We start from the raw sequence: 13,784 nt of genomic DNA, 5'->3' as shown, positions 1-13,784 counted from the left end.
CTCCCTTATTATCTTGTGTATAGTATTGATTTATTTGCAGATCTGTTGTTCAGATGCAAACCAGAGGGAAATTTCAGACCAACCTCATTCTCAACTTTTTAAAACGTTAGCCTCCAAATCAATGAATAGGTCCCCGTCTCTAAAATTGCACATGCTCACCCAACACTTCCCTCATTTCCCTGCTTTACTGTTTAATAGTACTTAATCCTTAGACTTAACAATTACCCAGCGTGACACGTACTTTATTTATATTTTGCACTAGATGACTCACCCACTAGAATGTATGTTCTGTGAAGGCAGAGAGTTTTGGTTTTGTTTCGCTCACTTCTATATGACCAGTATCTAAGAAAGTGTCTGGCGTATAGTAGGTACTCAAGAAACATTTGTTGAATGAATGCATAAACCATTGGAAAACATTTATATGATCATGGTCTGGAATTAAATTTTAAATGGTAGAGCTAGATTTAAAAAAAAGAAAAAGAGAACATACAGGTAAGTTTAGATGGGACCAATGTAAATTTTTACAACTTACATGGAATGTTTGCTGGCCTAATAATTCATAAAAATAAAGAGCAAGGATGGCTGTAAGCAAAGATGTATTGGGAAAAAGTTATACATGAGCTGAGGGTGACCTACTGGGGGGGCAGGGAGTTCATAATGAATCAATGATTGCTTCTTCCTTTTACTCTTTTATTTAAAAAATAATAATATGCAACATCAGATTTAGCTTATTTAAATTTCCTAAGGCCACAAAACATCTAAAAATCAGATCTATGTTTAAACTCTGTGGTTCATGAGTCTGGATCCCAGAAGAAAAAAAGAAAGAAAGAAGAGAAGTGTATGATGTTCCTTAGGTAGCAAAGGATAACCATTGTTTAACATCTGTGCATGGTTTGTTTTGTGTTTTTTTAAATCGGTTATTGGATGTAGTGGATTGGATTTCTCATTCACAGGTCGCTCCTCAAAGCCCTCTCAAATCTGACCAGGCCAAAGTCAATTCTGGAGATAAACTGTGGCCAAGAAAGATGCTCTCACAGAGCAAAAACTGTCCTAAGCTCTGACTTTAATGCCTGTCCCTCAGCCCGATGACCGTTCAGGACTGTGTTAGCTCACAGTTTGAAAAATGTGCGGACATAATCTGCTAAGGAATCTCTGACAAAGCAGACTGACTCTGTACAAGCCAAACGATCATTTTCCCTCCCCATGAACTATTTTTGATGGGGGCCTATGGGGCACTGACTCTGTAGTCGTAAAATCTTAGACTTTTGTGCCCAGTGGCTGCAGGGATGCTGTCAGTCTTGTTCTCTGGGGAGACCTCCATGAAAATAACTGAAGGAGAGTGTGTGTTGGAGGAGGTGGAAGAACCAGTAAGTAAGTCAGTCTCCACTGAACCACAGCTGGTAGGGCTGACCCTGAACTCATCACACTCCTGGCCCTCATCTCGGTGGGGGAGGCTGGGAAGACTGAAGTGGGCTAAGCACGGGGCGTGTGGGGAGTAACTTGCAGAGGCAGCCAACCAGCTCACAAAGGGAAGATTCGTGGAGAAAATGATTCCCAAGCTGAAACTCCGAGGGCAAAGTGATGAAGGCCAGGGGAATGGGTAAGAAGCATTCAAAGTGGAAAATCTATATGCGAGTGTAGGTAAAAGAAAAGTAGAATGAGGTGGTTGGGGAAGGGCAAAGAGAGGAAATAGTAAGAAATGAGACTGGAAAATAAACCAGGACCAAATCATGACGTTTTTCAATACGTCATTAATGAATTTTGATTGTACCCTGGATCAGTAGGTATTAAATGAAAGGTTCCTAAACAAGATTTCTGGGTCCAGATGAGCAGTTGATAGTTTCTCTGGCCACTCATTGGAGGTGCGGGATCTAAAGAAGATCCCAGAGTGTTATTCATAGACTCCTGAGTAAGGCGACGGCCATGAATATGGACAGACCTATCAAAGAGAATAAGATGGTAATAAAAAGGATTTAATGATTCTCAGGTAAATCCAGCCTGACGTCAAAGTTCCTGGTTTGGGAAATTTGGTAGATGTCCTGCAGTTCCTAGAGATCGGAAACACGATGAAGGAAAAAAGATTCTGGTTGCTGTTTGTGTTGCTGTTGGTGGTACTTGTTCTTGACGGAAGATACTGAGCCCAGTGTTTGAAAGTGTTCATTTGGAAGAATTGTTCATTGTGAAGCTTGAATTTGCAGCAATTTCCTGGCTGGTTGTTAGACACCTTGCCTCGTTGTAACTCACTCAGAAAGCAGTTCAGAAAATCCTAAATAATTTAATCTGATCAAATCAGTCATTTAAGAAGAATTTACCATTTGTGCAACCTTAGACAGCACGAGTGAAAGCTATGAAAGGTGGCAGTAATGTAGAATGTGTGTGCTTGACACGCACCAAGGAAAATTATCGGGGTGACCAGTTAATTTAACATGCTGCTTCCCATCTCCTGCTTCACCCCAGTTTCTAGTAAAGATAAACCTCGTATTTACAACCCAGAAGACATTCAAATGCCTCTGAACTTTTTGTCAGTGACTTTTGTACAAGTCATCGCCAGCTTATGTCTGGTGGAAACAACATGACATTTCTAATTTATTTGCAAAACAACAAAAAGCTATTAAAGAAAGCTCTATAACAGGATGACAGATGATTTAATCACTCATTCTTAGACAGATTCATGTATTACCCAAAAATATGGCTTTCATTAAGATACATGTTATGGTGGAATAAACTATTTCATGAGAGTGAGCAGTAATAACTTGTATGTGAGCAGAAATTAAAATTAATGCCAAACACACACCTGTAAAACCATCCTAGTTAGCTCATGAAATTACTTCTACATCAGTTATGGAAACAGCAGGGGTGAGGTGGGGGAGACACTAGAAAGAGTACTAAAAAAAAGTGATATAACATCATTTTTTTTAAGTTGCATTTAGAGTTTTACAAATAAGTGCATTTTCCAAATTTTGAAGACCCACTTTTCTAAGCAAAATCTACCCCAGACTATTACCACTTTGGGCAATATGCACTGTTACCACGCTTAGCTCAAGACTTGGTTTCAAAGAACAGAAAAGGGATGATTTTCCTCTGTCTGTGAAGAGCACAGATGGATATTCATTCATGCACCTCTTTCTGTGTAAAGCCTTTATTATTGTTGGAGTTTTACTCATCTGACCTCAGCAGTGTCGGCGAGGTGGAGACAGTACCACTGAAGCAAGGTGAGCAGTGGGACCGAGCAGGAGCAGGGGTCTTGCTTTGAGTTAATCCGTAGCTTTGGAGTCAGCTCTAAGGGAGCATACCAGAGGAGGAGGAGGAAGGAAACTAACATTTGGAGGCATACAGTGAACCAGGAGCTTACCATGTGTTACCTCATTATCACATCCTTGAGAGTTGGTATTGTTAGTCCTATGATATAGTTTAAGGGACCTCCCAAGGTCACATGACTGGTGGGTAGCACAGGCAGTGTTGGATCGGAAGTCTGTCAGGTGGACCACCAGACTGCATAACCTATGCTCTTTGCACTGTATCTGGCTGTCCTATTGCAGTTGAGTTGCTCAGAACTTGTAGAGTTATGACCTGAGGAAAATCGACAGCATGTGAGACGCAAGTGATGGAGTTAACTCTTTTCTCTTTGCGTGGGCATAACTGCCATCACCGTACCATCCTATGTTGCCTATGTGACAAATGGCCTTTGTGCAGTAAAAATGTTACTTTTGCAGGTAAATGTAAAAGGGCCCTTAGTTGATGATTTGACTTAGTGATCACAATTATATCTGGTTTTATATGGAAACTCAAAAGATAACTAACCAATGAAAGCTGCCGAGTTAATTTACATTTAGTTAAAAACACATTTTCTGATGTCTCCTTTTTAAAATGCTTTTCCTGGATGTAACACATACATTGACAGATTTTGGTACAATTTCGAGTCTCCCTGACCTGAAGCATGGCCCTGAGAGGGGCTCTGGACAGGCTTCTGACCAGAGTGGGGAATTACGAAGTTTCTAGAGCCACCTAGTATAAGGGCAGGCAAATCAAGTTGGAGCACTGAGGAATCAGCATGCTTTCAGAAGTGTCTGGTTGGAAGATGTTCAGAAGAAAGTCCCCAAAGGGTAAGTGGAGAAACATTTTTTAGAAACAGCTTGGCCAACTTTGTATCTTTTCTAAAACTCTGTAGTGGACATGACTTTCTAAAAAGTTGTGGTAAAATACACAGGAAATTTACCATCTTAACCATTTTTAAGTGTACAGTGCTATTAAGTACATTCAGTGGTATTAAGTACATTCACATTGTTGTGCTACCATCACCAACCATCCAACCATCCACAGAACTCTATATCTTGCAAAACTGAAATTCTGCATCCATTGTACAATAACACTCATTTCCCTCTCTCCAGCCCCTGGAATTTGATAACTTTACATATCTCAAATAAGCACAGTCATAACAGTATTCATCCTTTTGTGACTGGTTTACTTCACTTAGCATAATGTCCCCAAGGTTCATCCTTGTCATAGTGTATGTCAGAATTCCTTCCTTTAAGGTTGAATGATATTCTTTGTATGTATATATCACATTTTGTTATTTGTTTATGATGAACACTTGGGTTGCTTCCACCTGTGAGCTATTGCAGATAATGGTGCTACAAACATGGGTGCACAAATACCTCTGAGTCCCTGTTTCAATTATTTTGGGCATATACCCAGAAGTGAAATTGCTGGATTATATCTTAATTCTATTTTTAAATTTTTGAAGAACCACCACACTTTTTTTTTCCCCATAGCAACAAAATAATTTTACATTCCCACTAATAACGCACAAGGATTCCAGTTTCTCCACATCCTTATCATTGTTATGTCTGTGTTTTGCTACCATAGCCATTCTTTGTGTGGTGGTCTCATTGTGGTTTTGATTTGCATTTTCTTAATGATTAATGATTTAGAACATCATTTTGCGTGCTTATTGGCCACTTGTATATCTTTGGAGAAATGTCTATTCCATCATTTGGTCGTTTTTTAATTGGGTTGTTTGTTTTTTGTTGTTAAATTGTAGGAGCTCTTTATATATTCTGTAGATGAACTTTTTATCAGATATATGATTTACAAATATTTTCTACCCCTCCTTGGGTTGTCTTTTCTATAGTAAACAGGAACTTTTTTGTGTACTCAGTGTCCCCCTTTTTAGGGAACCATCTTACCTCTGGTCATATGGCTCAGCCCTAACCAGTCAGCATATTCCATCCTATTTGCAACAATAATTTATTTGCCCAAAGAAGGGTATAGGTCTCAAGCTTGGCCCATGGAAATTCACCTCAAGACTTTTCTCCAAATCTGTTGTGAGAGATGCACTGTCCTTCTGGGATCAGAAGTTCTGGTGACTCTGTCAGCCTAAAACCCCTGCACCATCCTTCCTGCCACGCTGAGAGAGAACCTGAATATGAAACCCAAGCTTGAGCTGAGATGGAGCCAGTGATGCTGGAGCATTTGATATCAGCATGTCAGGAACCAGAACTTCTCGACAACCACACCTGGGTTTTTTTAGTTCCATAAGCCAAAACCTCTTCTTTCCTCTTCTTGCTTTTTCCTTCCTTTCAAGTCCTTTTTTCCCTTAAACTTGTCAAAAGAGTGTGCGCTAATAACCAACTGGCAATGGTGATTCCTGGAGCAAACAGCCCAAAGCAAAGCATGCCCTCTCATCAATGTCTAAGAGCATAAAGGACATTAGAATTGGTCAAAGTAGAAAGAACATGAAAATGAATACATGTATATTCATGTATGAGTGAAGAATTGTGCTGTACACCAGAAATTGACACAACATTGGAAACTGACTATAATTCAATTAAAAAAAAGAAAGAATTGGTCAAAGTATATGAAGTGGTTTGGGACTCCTGATTCTCCGGGGTCTGCTTTTTCCAGTGACACTGTGGCCAGGAGACATGGGATCAGCAGGAAGATAAAAGGGAGGGAACTGCTTATTTTAAAGAAAGGTGCCTAAAATATCTTGCAATAGTTTAAAATGGTTACTTTCTAATATTTTCTGTTTATATTACAGATCCCTGGGTAAATTCAGGCACCTCACTTGATGGCTCCCTGTAAATTGGTGGCACATCCTGAGAACACATATCTGTAGGCCCAGAATCTCAGAGTTCCAGCTACCTCCCTCTCTCTTCCCCCGCCCCCAACCCCATGACCACATCACCTAATCATCTGTGAGGTGCAGTTTAGAACGAAATTAGCCAACTGGATGCCAAATTCTGTGATGACCATGCTTTAATTTTTCCTTTCTCTGGAAAAGTTTTCCGCCTCTCACCCTGACTCGTGGCAGTCCAACCAATAGGCATGCAATGTATTCAATAAAAGGGGCACTGCTGAGTCACACCAAGTCCCCAACATTCTGCATGATCAGAACCAGTGCGGTAGTTAGAACTGTGGAGGTTTTCTCTTTTTTCCTAGTTCTCATGTAACCCAAAACACCCACGCTGGCAGTGACGCTGAGAATATATTTACTTTGTTTGTAGCTCACCCAGAACCATTTTTTTTCTTCAACTGAAGTGTAGTTGATTTACAATGTTGTGTTAGTTTCTGGTGTGCAGCAGCTACACAGTAATTCAGCTATGCCTGTATACATACATACATTCTTTTTCATATTGTTTTTCATTATAGATTACAAGCTATTGAATATAGTTCCCTGTGCTATACAGTAGGACCTTATTGTTTATCTATTTTATATATAGTAGTTTGTATCTGCTAAGCCCAAACTCCTAATTTATCCCTCCCCCCTCCCCTCTCTGGCAACCACAAGTCTGTTCTCTATGTCTGTGAGTCTGTTTCTATTTTGTAAATAAGCTCATTTGTGTCATTGTTTTTTTTTTTAGATTCCACATGTAAGTCATAGCATATGATTTTTGTCTTTCTCCGATTTCACTTTGTATGATAATCTCTAGGTTCATCCATATTGCTGCAAATGGCATTATTTCATTCTTTTTTATGGCTGAGTAGTATTCCATTGTGTATATATACCACATCTTCTTTATCCATTCACCTGTTTATGGACACTTAGGTTACTTCTATGTCTTGGCTATTGTAAATAGTGCTGCTATGAACACTGGGGTGCATGTATCTTTTTGAATTAAGAGTTTCCTCTGTATATATGCCCAGGAATGGGATTGCTGGATCATATGTAAGTCTATTTTTAGTTTTTAAAGGAAGCCATACTGTTTCCCATAGTGGCTGCACCAAATTACATCCCCACCAACAGTTTAGGACAGCAGAATCTTTTAACAACTGAATGATATACCTTAAAAGTAAGAGTTTCTATTACAACAACTGACAGAACCTTAGAGCTGGAGAACACATCACATAATGAAACAACTCATAAGCTTGACAATAGTAAGACTGCTGCTGAGACATCTGTTCATCTTTTTATAGGGCAATAGTTTAACCTTGTAGTTAACTTCTTTAACATTATGTCTAGGAATAAGTCGCCTTCCTAGCCTGAAATTTCCTTCTTTAATGACCAAATTGTACATAATTAATTAGTGCATTTTTTGTGTTTTGTCTTAAGAAATGGTCTAGTAGAGTTTCTTTCTAAACATTTAACTTTAATCATATTTATTAACTATTAAACATGAGGTATTTGCCAACTCTAATCATAAAGTGTTCTGTCCTGAGACTGTCTCTGTTCTCAGGAGGATAAGAAGAGAAATGTCTTTAAAATAACCAATCCCATCCTAAGAAGACTTTCCAGTTGCTTTCTCTTCTTAGGATTTTTTTTTTTTAATTAAAACAAACCACAGTGAAATAAAACAAATAAAAATAATGTGATCTGGAACAGTGGAGGCAAGTGGAATTAAAGTAACTTTTCCATTCAAAGCAATGTCTAAGTAAATGTCTAAATTCATCAGACTTTCACTGCCTAATAATGTGACATGTTTACAATGTTGAAGGAAATCAGGTGTTTTCATGCTAAATGAAAATAAAATTTATGTACTGTTATTACCATATTCTTTGCCTGGTGTTTCTCACTCTATTCATCATTAAAAGCTGCTCAGTAAATACTGTGCAAACTGCATGTGGGGATGTTATGCAGTAATAACTCAGAATTGGCTATAAATAACCACCCGTCAGAGCCTTGGGACGAGTCAAGGGCTTACAAGGGAATGTTTGTGCCACAATTGCTAATTGTGAAAAAGAGAGTTATCAGTCTGTTTTCTGTTAGTATTTGATATACTAGAAGCAAGTTTGGACATTAGTGCTCTAGCCTGAGACAAGGGCTTTATCTATCACTATGTGAGCTGAAGCAGGCAGTAGGTTGAATAGTATGATTTTTGAGACTAACTTTTCTCCACTCAACAATATTAGAAAAGCTGATGGAGAAAGACTTACTTGCCTACCCCATGTATTAGTTAGCCATTGCTGTGTAACAAATTTCCCCCAACTTTAGCAGCTTAAAACATCAAGTATTTATCACCTCACATAGTGTCTGATGGTCAGTTACCTATGAGCAGCTTAGCTGGGTGGTTCTGGCTCAGGGTCTCATGAAATTAAAATCAAGCTGTCAACGAGGACTCCAGTCATTTCAAAGCTCAATTGGCTGGTCAAGCTTCTTTCACACTTACTTAAATCATGGTTGGCAAGAATCAGTTCTTCCCTGGTTCTTGGTTGCAGGCTTCAGTTCCTTGCCATGTGGACCTCACCATAAGACTAGTCACATAATGGCAGCTTACTTGCCTCAGGGTGAGAGATTCAAGAGGAAGGGTGAACTAGAAGAGAGTGCCCTAAATAGAAGTTGCAGTATTTTATACCTAATCTCAGAAGTGGCAGACTTTTGCCGTGTGCTATTAATCACACAGTTCAACCAGATGACAGTGGGGAAGAGGACTATATGGGGTGTACACACTAGGAACTGGGGTCATTGTTGGAGGCTGGCTATCTCACCCTTGGCTGAAGCTGGTGTTGACACCAAAGAACAGATTAAAAAGCGTAACGAATCAAGATAGTCAATTGGCAAGAGTGCAGAGTAAGACATACCTAGGTCCAAATTCTAGAGTTCTTTTTGCTACTTTCTGGCAATTACTTACCTCCTTGAGTCTTCAACTTCCCATCTCTAACCCTTCAACAGCCCGTCTCATCTGGTTGTTGTGAAAGTTAAATGGGATAATATTTAAAGAAGTTTTTCCTTCTGTGAAGGCTCCTCTAAAGGAAATTAATGACAAAAGTGAAAAAAAAATTTTTTTTGTAAGTTAGAGTAAGGAATCCAAAGACAGCATGCCACAGTATTTGGGGGGCATGGTGTCCTCAGGCATGGGCCAAAACAGCAAAAGGAGACACAGGGGAAGGATACAGTTAGGAGCACAGACAATTACGATGCTGGGATAAGTGCTCTAGTGAGAGCTGGAAGGCATGGTATTTGGAATCGAATACTAGTTCCAATGTAATAATTTTTTGAAGTGGAACCACTTTTCACCCGTGTTAAAACTAAAATGGCTTCCAAATCTTACATCACAATATAAACAGTGTAGTGGATTCCAAAAAATGCAGGCCTTATGTTGATCTGGTGCAGAGAAAGCATATGTTCTTAGACATCTGTTTATACATCCACTTAGCAAGCATTCTGTCAGCCTGTCGGGACCAGCACCACAGCTGAAACACATATAGCCCCAGACATCAGCTGTAAAGGAACCAAATGGTGCCTTCCCCAAAATTACCTTACAATTCAAAGTATCTAAACAGCTTGACAGACACAACCAATAATTTACAAAGGAAAACCCACAGCCCACAGACATACATAGCCCCTAAATTCAGTAAGGAATCATTCTGAACTTCAGCTGTCTCCAGTACTGAATTTGGACTCTTCTTCATAGAGTGAGACAATGCATGACACCACGAATACAAGCCAAATGAGAAGATGTTAGCTGCTAGCCAAGTAATGGTAGATTAATTAGTTGGTAAGATCCCCCAAATCCAAAACACTTGGCGATATTGGAAATCCTTGATTGCTTCATATTGACGGGAGGGAAGGGGGCAGGGCACAACCACTGAAGGAATGACACAGCAACTGAGGACAGGACAAACTGGTTACTACCAAGGTGGCGGAAGATTCCACTTGCAGTGGACCCTGAGCCTCATGGCACACCCACAGGCGCCATGACAGCTCCTAGGCTGACCATAAAAGATCAAAAAAGTGGGCAGGGACCCAATTCCTAGAAATTACTGCCCCAACATAGTTGGAATAGTCCTCCTAATCATTAGCATAAGAAATTACTGAGCCCATAAAACCTAACAACTCCACACTTTGTGATCACTCTCTCTCCTCTCCAGAGATACCCCACACTCTGTCTGTGGAGTGTATGTCTACTTCTGCTTTAAGCTAAACACCCCACACCTCTTGGCCTCTCTCCCTTTCCTTCTTTGAGATGGAGTCTGTCTATGGAGAATGTATCTCCCTAAATAAACTTGCTTTCACTTTACTATGTCTCGCTCTTGAATTCTTTCCTGCACGAGGCAACAATCTATTCTCCGGCAACAATATTCTGCTATTGTTACAAGAAGTTTCAAAAATGGAGACACTTTATTTTTAGATTTTCAGAGTAGTAATGCAGTGAAATGGGCTATTAGGTTGTTACTGCATTGACCTCATATCTATCGAGAATAATCAAACAGGAAAGTTCTGAAGCTTTGCTACTCAGTAAAGGCTAGAAACTGTTTTAAATCTGTTTAATCAATAAATTTCAGTTAAAGGGTCATGGTAACAAGCAAACACCAGAGCTGTTTTTAAACTTACTTAATCAATTAATAAGGATTTGCTGCAATGAAGTCACTCTGGAAACCAACCAATCAATGACAACCTTCCATTTTCAAAGCCAGCCATTGGGTAGCACACACACTTCAATGAACACGTTTATAAGGCTGAAACCAACCCCCTCTTGCCTCTGTCACCAACACAAAACCCTGCTTCCAAGACTGTGGCAACCTTCTCTGGCCTCTATAACCAACACTACCCAAAACAAGTTCTCCCCCAAACCCTTTGTAAGATTTTCCTTTGCTCAGTATGTCTGGCCGAGTTTTCCTTACTTAAGTAAACAATGAATTCAACTTTGTATTTGGGGGTTCCAATGTGTTGATCTCTTCCTTTTTCTACACTACATACACACTGTTTGTAAGATGACTTTAATTTTATCACTTTGTGCAGACTTGTTTTTCTACGTAATAACCCATTATGTTAAAATATTTGACTTTGGAGACAGACAGTCTTTACTGAGTAGAGATTGAGACCTCTGTGTTAAATTTGTCTGCTTTTTACAAGGTTACCTTTACTTACAAATTCTGCACTTAATTTGTCCCACATCCAGTTTGGATTCCTTACCTTTGTTTATGCTATAACTGTCCACCTCATTCTCCCAACTACAAGCCGGTCTGGTACTGACCCTTCCTTCTCTCTCCCCTTTCCAGGCTTAGCGATGCTATTTCTGAAATGTTCTTTAAATTTCCTTCCTCCCCTTGCTCCTTTGGCTCTAGCCCTAATTAAAGATTTCAACTCCTTTTTGCCAAGATGATTAACAATAAATGCTCCCTACCATTCTAATACATCCACTGTGAGCCAGCCCACTGGGATGATAAAGACCAGAACTAAGCTTGTCTCTCCGCTCTTTGAAAATCTGTTTGCAAGACCCCAGGATCTCCTAAGAGACCAGATGGAAACTCCTTAGTGTGACACTGGCACCACTGCTACCCAGTTCACCCTCCTCTCTGCTCCTTTGGACTCAGGGTTTCCTATGGTTCACTGGCTCTTCCTTGAACACCCTGGACCCTCATAGCTCTTGCTAATTAATTCCTTTTCTTACAGGTCTTTTTTGTCTTCTGAATGTGGCACAATCCCGCTCATACAAAAATCATCTCCCAGTTCTTTGCAATTCATTCTGCTAATAGAGCATAGAATTCGTTGCATGCATGCTCATTGTACAGTGCTTTACTCCCCCACTGGAAACAGCTCAAGTCAAAAGCAAAATCTTATTTCTCTTTGGGTTCTACTGGGCAGAGAAAAGAATGATAATACAAAGTAACATTCCAGTAAATGTTAGTTTAAAAGGATTTCATTGGTATATGGATTCGTTTCTGCAGCAGACTTTAATGTGTTCATAGGACTTGCAGAATTTCCCTACTGAAAATGCTTCATCTTGCTAATCCACTTGACCCTGACCTTTCAGCGCTGCCTATATTAAGGTCTGTAGGTTTCTATGAACAAATGTTAGTCTCTGGTTTCATTTTCGTCTCTGCTGGGCTCTCACTGAACTATTCTTAAGAAAGAATGCCAAGGCATTCCAGAATTAATGTTTGCATGTGTTTCTGGAGGAATGCTTCTTGGACTTTCCTGTCTTCACCATCATTTTAAAAGAATGACTTCTTAGATGGCAACAGAACCACACGATTGCATTCTGTTTGCCTTGGCAGTTGTTAGCGATGCTTTGGCAGATAGATTCCACACCTCCTGGTTTGGAAAGTGGGGGTTTAGAGAAACATTTACTGAGCTCTTACTATATGGCAGGAACTAGGTTAGATGGTAAGGATACCAAGACAATGAAAACACACATTTACACTTAAAAATTTGCACTCACGTCATGACTGAGCCAAGTAAACACGCACATAATAAAAGCACTCAAAGAAGGGCTGATGGGCAGACTGAAGAATTGGTTCCTGAAGCAGAGGACTGGGAGAGAAGGGCTCCCTGGGGAGGGGACGGTTGAGCATATACGCATGTGCGTATGAGCATCTATGCCCCATATTCGCATAAAGGCTGCCTGGAAAACACGCGCATTTAAGGGTCCTGGAAAATCTAAGAAGGCTCTGCCACCAGGAAATCTTAGAAACTTCTTTCAAGTTAACGCTTCTATTTTTAAAATTTCTGTCTTCATGAGCCCTTGAAGTGCACAGATTTTTTTGGTTTGTTATTTGCTTCGCTTTGCCAATTCCTTACATATAGTGTACGACCATACTTTTTTGGTCTCTGCAAACTAGGGCTTATGTAATATAAGAATAAGTATGTTTACAAAAGCAAATGTCACTACCCATTTTGAGGCCACACTTCTAAGAAGTTCCAGATTCTCAGCCTGGATGAGAGGTGGGGTCCTGACAACAGGCCAGGAAAAACGGTGAGACTGAATAGCTCACAGGGAATCGTGTAAACATGCAGCTCGCGTTCTAGAGCGGTGGCGACCCTTTGAACTGAGGCTGCTGTTGACAGTGCCTCTGTGTCCACTTGACTTGTACACGCCCAGCTCCCAGGATCAGTGCAGGGCGCGCTCAGCCCTCCTGCTGAGCTCAGGTCATTAAATCCTCGCCCTACATTTTACAGCCTCGACCCCGTGACAGGGGATCTGACCCCAGCTCGGTGCCAGGCACCCAGCAAAACGGGGATTAATAAACCTCGCCCCAGTGTAGCCAAGGGCTCTACAGCTGCTTCTTGCAATTAGACTTGTCATCATTCTCTTAAGAAGCCCCTGTTGATTTTTAAATCCTAATTGGCAGGAGACACCTGTTTCCCAATGGGAAGGATGGGAAGGGGTCATTTGCTTGCAGGCACAGGAGAGAGGCTGAGAGGCTGGATGAATGCGTGCAAATACCTTTGTCTCAAATCTGTTTGCTTCCATTTAGAGTTTCTTTTTTTTTTTTTTTCTTCTTTATCTTTTTTTTTCTAAGAACAGCATGTCCAGAATCAGGCTAGTCCTTGGGAGGAAGTAAGCATTTGGCTCTGAACCTTTTTTTGATCAAGAAGTTACCACCGGTCCCTCCCTAAGGCG

This window comes from Camelus dromedarius, chromosome 6 (assembly GCF_036321535.1).
Source record: "Camelus dromedarius isolate mCamDro1 chromosome 6, mCamDro1.pat, whole genome shotgun sequence".
In the NCBI taxonomy this organism is placed as follows: domain Eukaryota; kingdom Metazoa; phylum Chordata; class Mammalia; order Artiodactyla; family Camelidae; genus Camelus; species Camelus dromedarius.
Note: the sequence above shows the minus strand (reverse complement) of the source record.